Genomic DNA, 13364 nt, shown 5'->3' with positions numbered 1-13364 from the left:
TTAACGGCTGAGCCACCCAGGCACCCATTTTTTAAAGATTTTATTTATTTATTTGTCACAGAGAGAGAGAGCACGCACACAAGTTGGCAAAGTGGCAGGCAGAGGGAGAGGGAGAAGCAGGCTCTCCACTGAGCAGAGAGCCCGATGCGGGGCTCGATCCCAGGACCCGGGGATCATGACCTGAGCCAAAGGCAGATGCTTAACGACTGAGCCACCCAGGAGTCCCCAGGGATCATTGACATCTTAATATTAACTCTTCTGAGCCAGAAATATAGCATATCTCTCCATTTATGAAGTCTTCTTTAATTTTTCAGTAATGTTTTGTAGTTTGTGTATAATTCTTACACATATTTTGTTAAATGTGTCCCTAAGTATTTTATGGTTTTTGCTATTATAATTTATATTATTTTTCAACTTCAAACGGTTTTTGCTAAAATGCAGAAATACAATTGATTTTTCAATATTGACTTTATATCCTGTGACCTTAATAAAAGTCAATTATTTCTAGGAGGGTTTTTTTTTTTGTAAATTCCATAGAATATCTAGACATCTCATCTGATAATTAAAATAATTTTACTTCTCTTTTCCAATATACATGTCTTTTATTTCTTTCACCAACCTTATTACACTGGATTTAGTTGCAGTAAAATGTTGAATAAGACTGGTGAGAGAGAACATCTTTGCCTCATTCCTGACCTTAGCAGACAAGCATCAGTCTTTCACCATTAAATATAACATTAGCTGTTCTTCATCAGGTTGAGAAAGGTTTCTTTCACTCCTAGTTTGCTGAAACATTTTTTTTTTCCATGAGTGCTTGTTGAAGACTGTCAAGTGTTCTTTCTACCTCTGTTGAGGTTATCATATTCTTTTTCTTTTTTTTTTTAAAGTCAGTTAATATGGTGAAAAATCCACTTAATTTTTTAATGTCAATCTAAACTTACGTTCCTGGGATATACTCCATTTGGTCATTATGTTAGTCTCCTGGGGCTGCCCTAACAGACCACCACAGACTGAGGGGCTTCAACAATAGAAACTTACTATCTCACCTTTTGGAGTCTGGAAGTCCAAGATCGAGACACTAGCAGCGTTCGTCTCTGGTGAGACCTATCTTCCTGGCTCACAGACATCCATGTTTTTGCTGAGTACTCACATGGCCTTTCCTCTGTGCACATGCAGACAGAAAGAGCTCTGGCATCTCTCCCTCTTCTTATAAGGACATCAGTCCTATGGCATTAGGGATACAGCTTTATGACTTCACTTACCCTTAGTTATCTCTTTAAAGGCCCTATCTTCAACTGCGGTTACGCTGGGGGTTAGGCCTTCAAAATATTAATTTTGGAGGGGACACAATTCAGTCCGTAACAGTCATGATGTATTATTATCATATATTGCTGGATTTAGTTTGCTAACATTGTGTTAAGGACTTTTACACCTATATTCATTAGTAATATTGGTATGTAGCTTTCTTTTCTTGTCATGCCTTTATTTTGGTATCAAGGTGATGGTAGCCTCAGAGACTGAATAGTGAAGTGTTTTCTTTCTCTTCTAGTTTTTAGAAGGATATTTGTAAAACTGATGCTGTTTTTCCTAAAATGTTAAGTAGAATCACTAATGAATACATCTGGGACTGGAGTTTTCTTTGGGGGAAGGTTTTAAATTATGAATTTAATTTCTTTAGTAGATAGTGGCTATTTAGGTTATCTATTTTTTTCTTTATATAACAGCTTTATTGAGCTGTAATTCACATACCGTATTATTCACCAATTCGAAGTGTACAATTCAATGTAATTTTTAGATTCAAAAAGTTGCATGACTATCATCACAGTAAATCTTAGAACATTTCCATCACCTCAAACCCTATACACTTTAGCTATCACCCTCCCCCCCACCTGCCCTAAAGCAATCACCAATCTACATTCTGTCTCTCTAGAATTGCCTATTCTGGAGATTTCATATAAATGGAATCATATAATATGTGGTCTTTTATAACTGGTTTATTTCACTTAGCCTAATGTCTTCAAATTTCACCTATATTATAGCATGATGTATCAGTACTTCATCTCCTTTTATGGCTGAATAATATTCCATTGTATGGGTGGACCACATTTTATTATTCATCAGTTGACAGACATTTGGGTTATTCCTACATTTCAGTTATTATGAACAATGCTGCTATACATATATGTATACAGGTTTTCATTTCTCTCCCATAGATAATCTAGGGATGTAATTGCTAAATCACATGGTATATCTATTTTTGAGTGATCTTTGGTAGGAATTTATTAATTCATTTAAATTGTCAACTTTATTGACCTGAAGTTGCTCATAATATTTCCTTATTGTTTTTTAAGTATCTGAAGTAGTAATGCTCCCCTGTCATTCCCAAAGTTAGCCATTTTTGCCCTCTGTTTCTTGATCAGTCTCGATAAATGTTACTTTTATTGATTCTTTTCAAATAACCAGCTTTCAATTTCATTAATTCTCCTTATTTGTGTCCATTTTCTATTTCTTTGATTTCTACCACTGTCTTTATTATTCTCCTTCCCACTTCTTACTTTGTGTTTAATTCACTCCTTTTTCAAGTTCTTAAGGTAACAGTTCAAAATATTTTTTAATTTTGTGATTTCTTCTTTAATCCTTGTTATTGAAAATTGTGTTAATTTCCAAATATTTGGCGATTTTCCTTATATCTTCCTATTGATTTCCAATTTAAATTCCAGAGAACATGAGTTCAACTCTTTTCAACTAGCAATAATCACACCTCGGAGAAACCTCATTGGCTACAACACTGCCCCTGTGCAAAGCTCAACTCTTTTCTATCGAAGAATTTTTATTGTCCATAATATGGTCTGTCTTGTTGAGTATGTCATATAGACCTGAACAGAATTCATATCCTACTGTTGTTGGGTGGAATGTTCTATAAATACTAACTAGGTCAATTATACTGAGAGGAAATGTTAAAATATCTAACTATAATTGTGAATTTGTCTATTCCTTCTTCTAATTTCTTCTGCTTTTGCCTCAGATATTGAGTATGGTTGTTAGGTATATATATTTAGGATTATTATATCATCTTAACAAATTGACCCTGTTATTAGTAAGTGTCTTTAAATCTCTGTTAATATTTCTTGGGCTGATATCAATTTATATTAATATTAATGATGTTAATCATTAGGTTAATTATTGCATAGTAATTTGTTTCTATTCTTTTCTATTTAACCTATTTGGATCTTTTTATTTAAAGCTGATTTTTTTGGAAAGGTTACCATTGGGTAATACGAACTGAGCAAAAACATCAGCCCATGAAAGCGCTGCTCCCAGAGAAGTATGAGAAACAACCACCAGCTAGATGGAAGGGCAACAGAGTCAGGATATCCCAAAGTCAGGTAAATGAGCCCTTCAAGAAGAGAGCATTCAATACGAACACCAAGTAGGATAAACACTGGTTGATGGTCCACCATCAATTTGAAAGTTGTAATGACTTTCATCAAACTAATTTCAGGACAAGGGTGGGGGCAGAAGCCAAACTGTACAAAGAACAATTGGGAGAAGGGAAGGCAGGAGCGATGACTATTTTTAAATTGTGGAGGTAAGGAGAACAACAAGGAACACACAGAAGGAACAATGACCTAAGAAAAAATTAAAGTTCTTGTTTTGCTTGTTTCAGGATGGGAGATAATCTAGTGCTTATGGGGCGCCTGGGTGGCTCAGTTGGTTAAGCGACTGCCTTCGGCTCAGGTCATGATCCTGGAGTCCCGGGATTGAGTCCCGCATCGGGCTCCCTGCTGGGCAGGGAGTCTGCTTCTCCCTCTGACCCTCCCCCTCTCATGCTGTCTCTCATTCTCTCTCTCTCAAATAAATAAATAAAATCTTTAAAAAAAAAATCTAGTGCTTATGGACTGAGGAGAAATCATTTGAAAGAGAGAGGCTCAATAGTGACTATCTGCTAGGGATGGGGGAGGGTAGATGTGGCCTCCCATGGTATGACAGAAGGGGACAGGAGTGAGTGTGTGTGTGTGTGTGTGTGTGTGTGTTTGTGAGAGAGAGAGAGACAGAGAGAGACAGAGAGACAGAGAGAAAGAGGAGAAATATGTTGGAAAAGGAGAATAGGATCCCAGGAGGGAGGAGATTGGGTTGGATCATAGGTTGGAGGCAGACCTAGGGCAGCAGAACTTGCTTTGGACCAAAAGGACAGCTCTTCCTTAGCACAATCCGCACCATGGTGGATGAGGAAAGTTGACTAAAGTGAGGACAAAATTCTTGCCTAATAGTTGTTTTAGAGAGAAAAACTGAGCCCAAGAGAAAAGAAGGGCGGTTGGCAAAGAATTTAAAGAGCATGGTGAATGTTTGGAAATGAGTGAGAAAAGAGCTGGTGGTATATTTATTTTAGAAGACCATTCCTTACATCCATGTTTGGTTTAGATACCTTCTTTTATGGTTCTAGGTGCTCTTTGAGATTACATCTGCCCAAGTGCTTCACATTGACCTCTAACTGTTCATTTGCTTGTCCCACACACAACTACAAGCTGCTCTGGGCAGAGATTACATTATGTAAACATAATGCCTAGAACTTAACAAATATCCAAAAGAAATTTTACTCAGCCCTAAAAAAGAAGGAAATCTTGCCATTTACAACCACATGCATGGACCTAGAGAAAGAAGTCAGTCAGAAAGACAAATACCATATAATTTTACTCATGTGGAATTTAAGAAACAAAACAAATTAGCAAAGGGGAAGGCGGGGAGGGGAGAGAGGGGACCAAGAAACAGACTCTTAACTATAGGGAATTGATGGTTTCCAGAGGGGAGGAGGGGGATGGGTGAAATAGGTGATGGACATTAAGGACTGTACTTATCATGGTGAGCACTGGGTGATGTATGGAATTGTTGAATCACTGTATTGTACACCTGAAATTAATATGACACTGTATGTTAACTAGAATTAAAATTAATACTCAAGAAAATAATAAATAATAAAATACTACTACTACTAATAAAAAATACTCAATAGAAATACTTGCTCAAGAAATGACAAAAATACTGCCAAGTAATAAAGGATCTATACCACTTGCTGGGTGGTTAATTTAGAATATGAAGCCCTGAACTTAGACTTCACTACCTAGGAACCCTCTAAACAATCGTATTCTATAACTCAGTGACTAAGGGGTAAAGGGTTCCAAATTTCAATTCAATACAAACTGCTTCTTATGTTATAACAATCATAACAAATATCTATTTGCAAGGAGAACTACCATCAGGAGTCTTAAAAATATGTGTAAAGTATAAGTAAAATATATAAAGGCAAGGAATTGAAACATGATTCAACAAAATTTTGAGTTATAAATACGGCTAAAAGAATGAGCCTTAAAATGAGAATGCAGATTAAACTTGGCATTTCAAACCCAATGTCCCCAAATTAAATCACCAGTATCCCAATTGTATGTCAAAAAATGGGACTGTTAAATAATGCACATTTCAATTCAAAGGCTTTCATCTGGATAAATTGAGCCATAAACTTATTAATGCTTTGATCCTCCATATTTCAACAGCAATACCCTAGAGTATACAAATATCTTTCTAAATCACCTAGCCTAACTCTTGAGAAACTACACAGCACATACCCCTAACCCAGAACAATATCTAAACCTTTTATTGTTAAGAACATCAATCTCACTGTTCCCCCTACCAAAAACAATATAAGGTTTTACTTACATATTTTAACAAATATCTGCCCCAAATATAAATCTGCCCCAAGACAGTCAGCTCTCAGAAACATGTCCAATGGTGAGACATGTCATATAAGAACACTTTCACCAGGGAAGAAATGGATGTTCTACTAATGGACTTTCCAGGGTTTGAAAGCATGTTGGTTATATGATGGAAAGGATTTTTCCCTCCCTCTAGCACAGACTCATTGTGAAACACTGGCCTAGTCATACAGCTTCAGTTTCCTCTCCATAAAATGAAGGGGTTGGACTAGAACTTAAGCAATGTTCACTGGAAAACTAGATCTGAAAATGAGTCCCCCCCCCCCAAAAGCTCCATGATCAAATAAGATTAAGAAATATTCCATCCTATAGCAATGCACAGCAGGACACTCAAGAATCTGACAGGCAAGGTAACGTGTATATGAAACTAGAGCAGAGATCACCATGGAATTGGAAGGCTGAGCCTGAGGCTTCCAACAAGGCAAACAAGCTGAATCTGCAACTCCCACATTTAATCCGGAATTCCCAAGTGTAATTGAAGCGATCCCATGTTGGTGTTGGGCCCATCAGTACTGAATGCAAATCAACTCTAGGGAAAGCACCTTCAATTTAGTATCTCAGGATTCTCACAGATCAGGTTCAACAAATTATGAACTCCCAATTGTAAAAACTACCAAACAAACAGGGAAAATACATTCTTACTCTAAGAGAGATTAAGCAAAAATAAACAGACTTTGACTCTAAAGGATTCAGATATTTAAATGACCAGATAAAAAAATCAAGTTATAAGAAATAGCAGATTCCAGAAACAAAACCTAGGAATAAGAGACTATAAAAAATTATGAACCACTTTTAAGGGGGAAAACCCTAAAGCATCTAGAAATGAAAAATATCATTGTTCAAATTTAAAACTTAAGGATGGATGTGTTTCACAGCTAATCAGACTCAGAGGAGAAGAGAATTTACTAACTAGTTGATAAATGCAGAATGAAAGATATGGAACATGGGAAGAGACGTTAAAAAGATATGGAGGGGCGCCTGGGGGGGCTCAGTCGTTAAGCGTCTGCCTTCGGCTCAGGTCATGGTCCCAGGGTCCTGGGATCGAGCCCCACGTGGGGCTCCCTCCTCCACGGGAAGCCTGCTTCTCCCTCTCCCACTCCCCCTGCTTGTGTTTCCTCTCTCGCTGTGTCTCTCTCTCTCTGTCAAATAAATAAATAAAATCTTTAAAAAAAAAAAAAAGATATGGAAAACAGAATGAAAAGGTCTAAAATATATTTAGTAACAGTCTCAAAAGGAAGGAAGGAAAACAATAGGATAATAATTCCAAAGTTTCCAAAAAGCAAGTGGAAGACATGAACCATAGATATATAAAACGCAACTTGTAATAAGATTTAAATAAAATATCTTCACCTCTAATTGCATAATGATATTAAAGACCAAAAGCAAAGAGAAAACTTGAAAGGCAGCCAGAGAGAAGAGACAGACCAGTACAAGGCCTAGCAATTATAATTAGCTTCCTAACATCAGCTACTGAAGCCAGCAGTACAATATCTTCAAAATGCCAATAAAAATATCTATCCATCTGGAAATATTTGCTCAGAAAATCTATCATTCAATAATGAGAGTAAAATAAAGATACACATTTTTTTTTAAAGAGTGATTTTATTCCTTCATAGAAGGAAGATGGATAATGATTGCTGAAGGAAAGTCTGAGATGCAAGAAGGATAGTAAGCCAAGGAATATGTAAATATATAGGTAAATCTAAACAAGAATATCTGACAACAGTATCTTATATTTGGACTTTAAAAAGAACAGAACTGAAATGAACTATCAAGCTACAAAAAGACATGGAGAAACTTAAATGCACATTGCTAAGTGGAAGAAGCCAAGCTTCCAAGCCAATGTCATATGTCACATACCATATGACAACTATATGACACTCTAGAAAAGGCAAAACTATGGAGACAGTAAAAAGATAAGTGGTTGCCAGGGGTAGGGGTAGAGGAAGGGATGAATAGGCAGAGCACAAGGAATTTGGGGGGCAGTGAAACCATTATTCTGTATGATACTGCAAAGGTAGATACATGTCATTGTACATTTGTCAAAGCCCATAGAATGTGCAATAGAGTGAAAACTAAACTAAGGACTTTAGTTAATAATAATGTATTAATATTGGTTCATCGATTGTAACAAATGTACCACACTAATGCATGATGTTAAAAATAGGGGAAATTTGGGGTGGGACAAGGGGGTATATGGGAATTCTGTACTTTTTGCTCAATTTTTTCTATCAACCTAAAACTAAAAAACAACTAAAATATGAAATCATTTGAGCTGGGGGGTAAAGCTAAGGTGATCTAAGCTCTTTGCATTCTTTGATAAAAAAAAAATCTCGTTAACATATTCAGAACCCTACAACCAACAATTAGAGCAGCCACGGTTTCCAACCACACATGGAACACTTAAAGAAAAACTAACCACATATTTTTATTAAGTTGTAAAATTTTAAAGAACAGCTATCACATCAATATGTTCTCTAAAAACAATGAAACTTATTTATAAATCAAAAATAAGTATAAATAGAAAATCCTCTGACCGGTAGAAATTAAATGCATGTGTAAGTCTTGGGTCAAATAAAAATCACAGACCTGTACCCCTGAAACAAATAATACATTATATGTTAATTTAAAAAAAATTTAAAAAGTAAAGTTTAAAAATACTCAGAACTAAATAATAAAAGTTCTATATAATAAAATTTGAAGGAGGCAGCTAAAGCAATAGTCCGAGGGTAACTTATAGCCCTAATTCCTCATAAAGAAAATAAGACTAAAAATGTCCAGAGTTAAGCATTCATCTTGAGAAATTTAGGCCATCAGAACAGCAAAATAAATTCAAAGAAAAAAGAAAATAAATAGAGTGGAACTTAATAAAATAGAAAACAAAGACAGAATCAGGAAGCCCAATACAGTCTTTAGAAAAGATTAATAGAACTGACAAACCTGCAGTCTTGTTCAAAATGAAAAAAAAATAGGAAGCACAAATGAAACTGGGGATGGAAAAAAAGGGCATAACCATAGATACAGGTGTGATTTAAAGAGAATTAATATCAATGATGCCAATAACTTTGAAGACATAAAACTAATCAATTTATAGAAAAATAAAAGTTTTTAGACATGTGAAACCTTACCAAGCTTCTAAGAGTCAGAATTATACAAAAAAGTATACCCAGAGTTATTGTTCCTTCCCACCCCTAACACCACATTCCCATTTCTCCATCCACAGAGATGCTTATTCTTTTTTTTTTTTTAAGATTTTATTTATTTATTTGAGACAGAGAGAATGAGAGAGAGAGAGCACCTGAGAAGGGGGAGGGTCAGAGGCAGAAGCAGGCTCCCTGCCGAGCAGGGAGCCCGATGCGGAACTCGATCCAGGGACTCCATCCAGGGACTCCAGGATCATGACCTGAGCCGAAGGCAGTCGCTTAACCAACTGAGCCACCCAGGTGCCCGAGATGCTTATTCTTTTACAGAGCTGCATGGTATGCCTTTGTGTGGATGCACCATAGTTCAGCCATTCTCCTACATATGGGCATTGATGTCATTTCAAATCCTACTACTTCTCATGAAAGTCTGACAAGAAAATTCAATGGTTATTCAAAAGCTGATTACCCAGATTTTGAATCATTTATATCCTTTGTTATTTCTTTCAACTTTTATTTTTCCTTCTTGGTTAAAACCTCAAAAGAGAGCAGGATCAGTATGAGAAATGTAATGTGGGGCCATGGACAAGTTCTCCTGGGAAGTTGTTGCCTTATTAGCAACAGAGAGAGTATAATGCTAACTGAAATAAGTCAGAGAAAGACAAATACCATATGACTTTACTCATATGTGGAATTTAAGAAACAAAACAATGAACATATGGGGGTGGGAGGAAAGAGAGGGAAACAAACCATAAGAGACTCTTAAAGATCGAGAACATACTGAGGGTTGATGGAGGGCGATGTGTGGGGGGATGGGCTGATGGGTGATGGGTGTTAAGGAGGGCACTTGCTTTGATGAGCACTCGGTGTTGTATGTAAGTGATGAATCACTGAATTCTACTCCTGAAACCAAAATTGCACTGTGTGTTGACTGGAATTTAAATAAAAACTCCAAGGAAAAAAAAGAAAATACATCTTTAAATTGCTTAAGTCTGTCTATAAAATACTATTTGGAATTAACAGGACAATATTTTAGACCCGTGTGCGTGGAAATGTGACTAAAAGGCCCATTTTTTTTCACATACGTAAGTTCCTGAAATGAGACAGTAAACAGAAATACTGCTATGGGTTAATGAACCACAAAAAGTGAATGAAGGTATAAATAAAATTCTCGCACAATCCAAATGGTCCCGCCAACTGGTTGCCCCTGAAAAAAATTCCCATAATTCTATCTGTAATCACAAACCCACCAAAGATTTTATTCTGTTCACCTAAGTGTGTGTTTGTAGGAGGGGTAGGGGATATTTAGGTTTTGTTCTTAGCAGTTGGGCAAACTCACACAAGTATGGACTGATGTCTACAGGAGAAAGAATACTGGGAACATATACACTGTGACTTTAATTATATCATCATTTCAAAAATACGGAAATGCTTGCTGAAGGAAGAGATCTTGTCTCAATTATCAGGCTGCACATGAAAACAGCCCAGATGTATTTGGAATTCTTTCTCTTATTTCAAATTATGAAGTCAAATCTATCAAGCATTTTCATATGATAGTATTCCTAATCAGAGGGGAAGACCTTGATACAAACGAGGACTTCAAAACACGTATTTAAATCAGAGTTGGTGGATGTTCTATAGGTTCTTCCGTATGTCCAACAGTAGCTACTCCTTATTCGGGAGCTGTCATATCCCAAACATATGCCACTTATGTTATTTGTTCCATTCTAAACTACTTGCTGAATTTTGGGTTCAGATTAAAATTTCCCCAAGAGCATTTTGGATATTTTAAGTGACCTTGCTTAAATGTGCGTTATTGGGAGCATCTTTTGGGGGATTCGGTTGAGCTCCAGTGAATGGTGCAGTCCAGTGTATAGGCCCACGGATTCCCAAGGGCCAGCCCTGTTGAGTTTGAGCAGAGACCTCCACAGAGCAGGGGAAAAGTCCAGCACCTAGATGTAGTTCCAGCAGCTCCCAGGTCAACCCAAAGGGCGCCCTCTTACCAGTACATGCAATCCAATAACCCTCTGGTGAGGTCATCTGACAGTATTCAATAGAGTAATGGAGACTCGGTACTTCATTCTTCCCAAAACATTTGAGTGCAACACGCGTGTCAGGCCTGGGCGTCCAGAGAAGTGACAAGACGATTGTATGTCCTCTATTCAGGAGGTAAAGGAAGACTTTGAGACAATTTCAACACAGACTAGAACCTGTGAACTAATGAGAGCATGTGTATGGCACGGGAGCCAGCCATAGGAGGTGGTCGTTGACTGTGTCTGGGCTGATGGTGACAGAGGCAGACCAGGAAAGGTGTCAAAAAAGAAATGATGGTAGAGAAAGGAGTTTGAGGGCAACTGATTTTTCCTAAGAGGCCTTGTATTTTTAACCATGCAACATTTGCCAGCTCTAGGTTTTGCATCAAGCTGAAGGCAGCTACACATGGGAGAAAAGGAACAGCCCTCATCATCTTAGACTTCCTTTGCCTCACACAGTGAGGCGTGAGGACACCCAGACCTGGCTCCAAGAATTATAGAATCTAGGAAAAACTTGGAAAAATTGTCCCCAAGATTGTTTAATCCTTAATCTCCTAATCTGCAAAATTAGGAAGAATTCTTATAATTCAGAGTTGTAAAAAAAAATAGGTAATATAATAATATGTGATAATTTAGGGATTAAATAATGGGGTTCCTCCACCCCAGCTAACCCATTCCCTGTCATATATATGAATAAAGAAAACATGCATAGACAAATTACATGAGGATTTTTAATCTAAATGTATCTACCTACCTAGTTCCAGTTTTAAGTTTAAGAATATCAATTTGATTTCCAAACATTTGTGATCATTATTCTATTTTAAATACACCTAGATTTTCCTTGATTCCAGGTATAGAAAAAGTAAAGGCCAAATGCTTGAAAATACCCAAGTTCATAACCAGAGGACACAGTAAGCTTATACATTTCATATCCTGCTTTTGATATGGGGGAAGAATTGAGACTTTTAAAAAAATATTCTTCCATTGTAGACAGGAATTTAAAAATAGTTGACTGAAGGAGAAAGGAACTTTCTGGGGTGATAGAAATGTTTTATATCTTGTTTTATGTGGTGATTACAGGGGTAAATAAAACTGTCAAAATTCATCAAACAGAACACACAAGATCTTTGTGCTAAGATTCACCAAAATTTGCATGTAAGAAGGCTAAGATTCTATTTTATGTTAATTATAGCTTCATAATATGTTTTTTTAATCTTCTGTTCAAAATGGAAATCTTCCATTTCCATAAGTGTTCGTGTTTTTCCAAAATAAACTTCAGTAATTTTTCCTTTTTTATTGTCACACTTGTTTGGTTTTTAAAAAAATCATTTCCGGCATATCTTCCTCATTCAGTCCATTATTGCTAGTGGATTTAGTCACATTGTTTAGGCCTCTTCCCTTCCAGATTATCAGGGACAAAGTCGAACAAAACCCAAGGCCAGATCTGCTGACCCTTAGGTGAACCCTTGGTCTCCATGGAACTCTGGTTCAGGCAGAGTGATTCATCACAGCGCTGCCTGCCATCTACTGATTAGTTTTCAGTCCTCCTAATCAAATATAAGCTTATTTAATTCCTATAATAGCATCTTGAGAAAGTGCACTGACCAGTTTGCTAAAATTCAAATGTATTTACTAGTTTAGAATTAAATATGGGGAAAAAACCCTACTGCTGTTCTATAAGCATCTTTAATTTATTTCGATCTTCCCTGACCAGGAGTTCTCAGGGACTTTTCTCCATTATTGACCCAGAAGAGGAAATATGTCACACAACTAAAGCAGACTGCCCTGGGTCCAACCGCTCCACAAACCAGCAGAACCAGAAAACCAACAAGTCTTGGTAATTCTTGAAAATAGAATATCTATATTTATAGAAAAATTACCAATGTTGATCAGCAAAAAGAACCATAGTTCCATAAAAAAAAAAAACAAAAAACAAAAACTTGTAATTCCACCACTTAGGAAAAATACCATTGTTAACATTTTTTTCTATATGCAGAGGCATGAAAATTTGTAATAAATAGGCAATTTTCTGACAAGTTTTTCTTAACTGTGGTAAGCATGTTTACATTTTTCTGGGCTTTCCTTTCAGGTGATAATCTGTCTTTATATGTGGATATTTTATTAGCTAAGTCTTTTGTGGAATTTTTAAAAATCTTGTTATTCTAGACATTCAAGGTAGTGCTAAAACATCTTTCAACAACATAATATCTTTGAGTATTCATCAGATTGTTTCTTTAGGATGAATTCCTAGAAGTAGAATTGTTGAGGGTTGACATATATTGATGATATCTTTTTTCCAATAATCTATTAACTTGTTCTTTTTTTTTTATGTTATGCTAGTCACCATACAGTACTTCACTAGTTTTTGATGTAGTGTTCCATGATTCATTGTTTGCATATAACACCCAGTGCTCATTGCAATA

General features: G+C 36.4%; 1 pseudogene; it reads right to left on the bottom strand.

Moving 5' to 3' along the window:
- Window positions 1–2631: 2631 nt before the first annotated feature.
- On the bottom strand, window positions 2632–2806 carry LOC123325532 (annotated as a pseudogene).
- Window positions 2807–13364: the final 10558 nt, after the last annotated feature.

The sequence above is a fragment of the Neomonachus schauinslandi genome, chromosome 8 (assembly GCF_002201575.2).
Source record: "Neomonachus schauinslandi chromosome 8, ASM220157v2, whole genome shotgun sequence".
Taxonomy (NCBI): domain Eukaryota; kingdom Metazoa; phylum Chordata; class Mammalia; order Carnivora; family Phocidae; genus Neomonachus; species Neomonachus schauinslandi.
The sequence above is the reverse complement of the archived record's forward strand: the minus strand, read 5'-3'. Positions and strand labels throughout refer to the sequence as shown.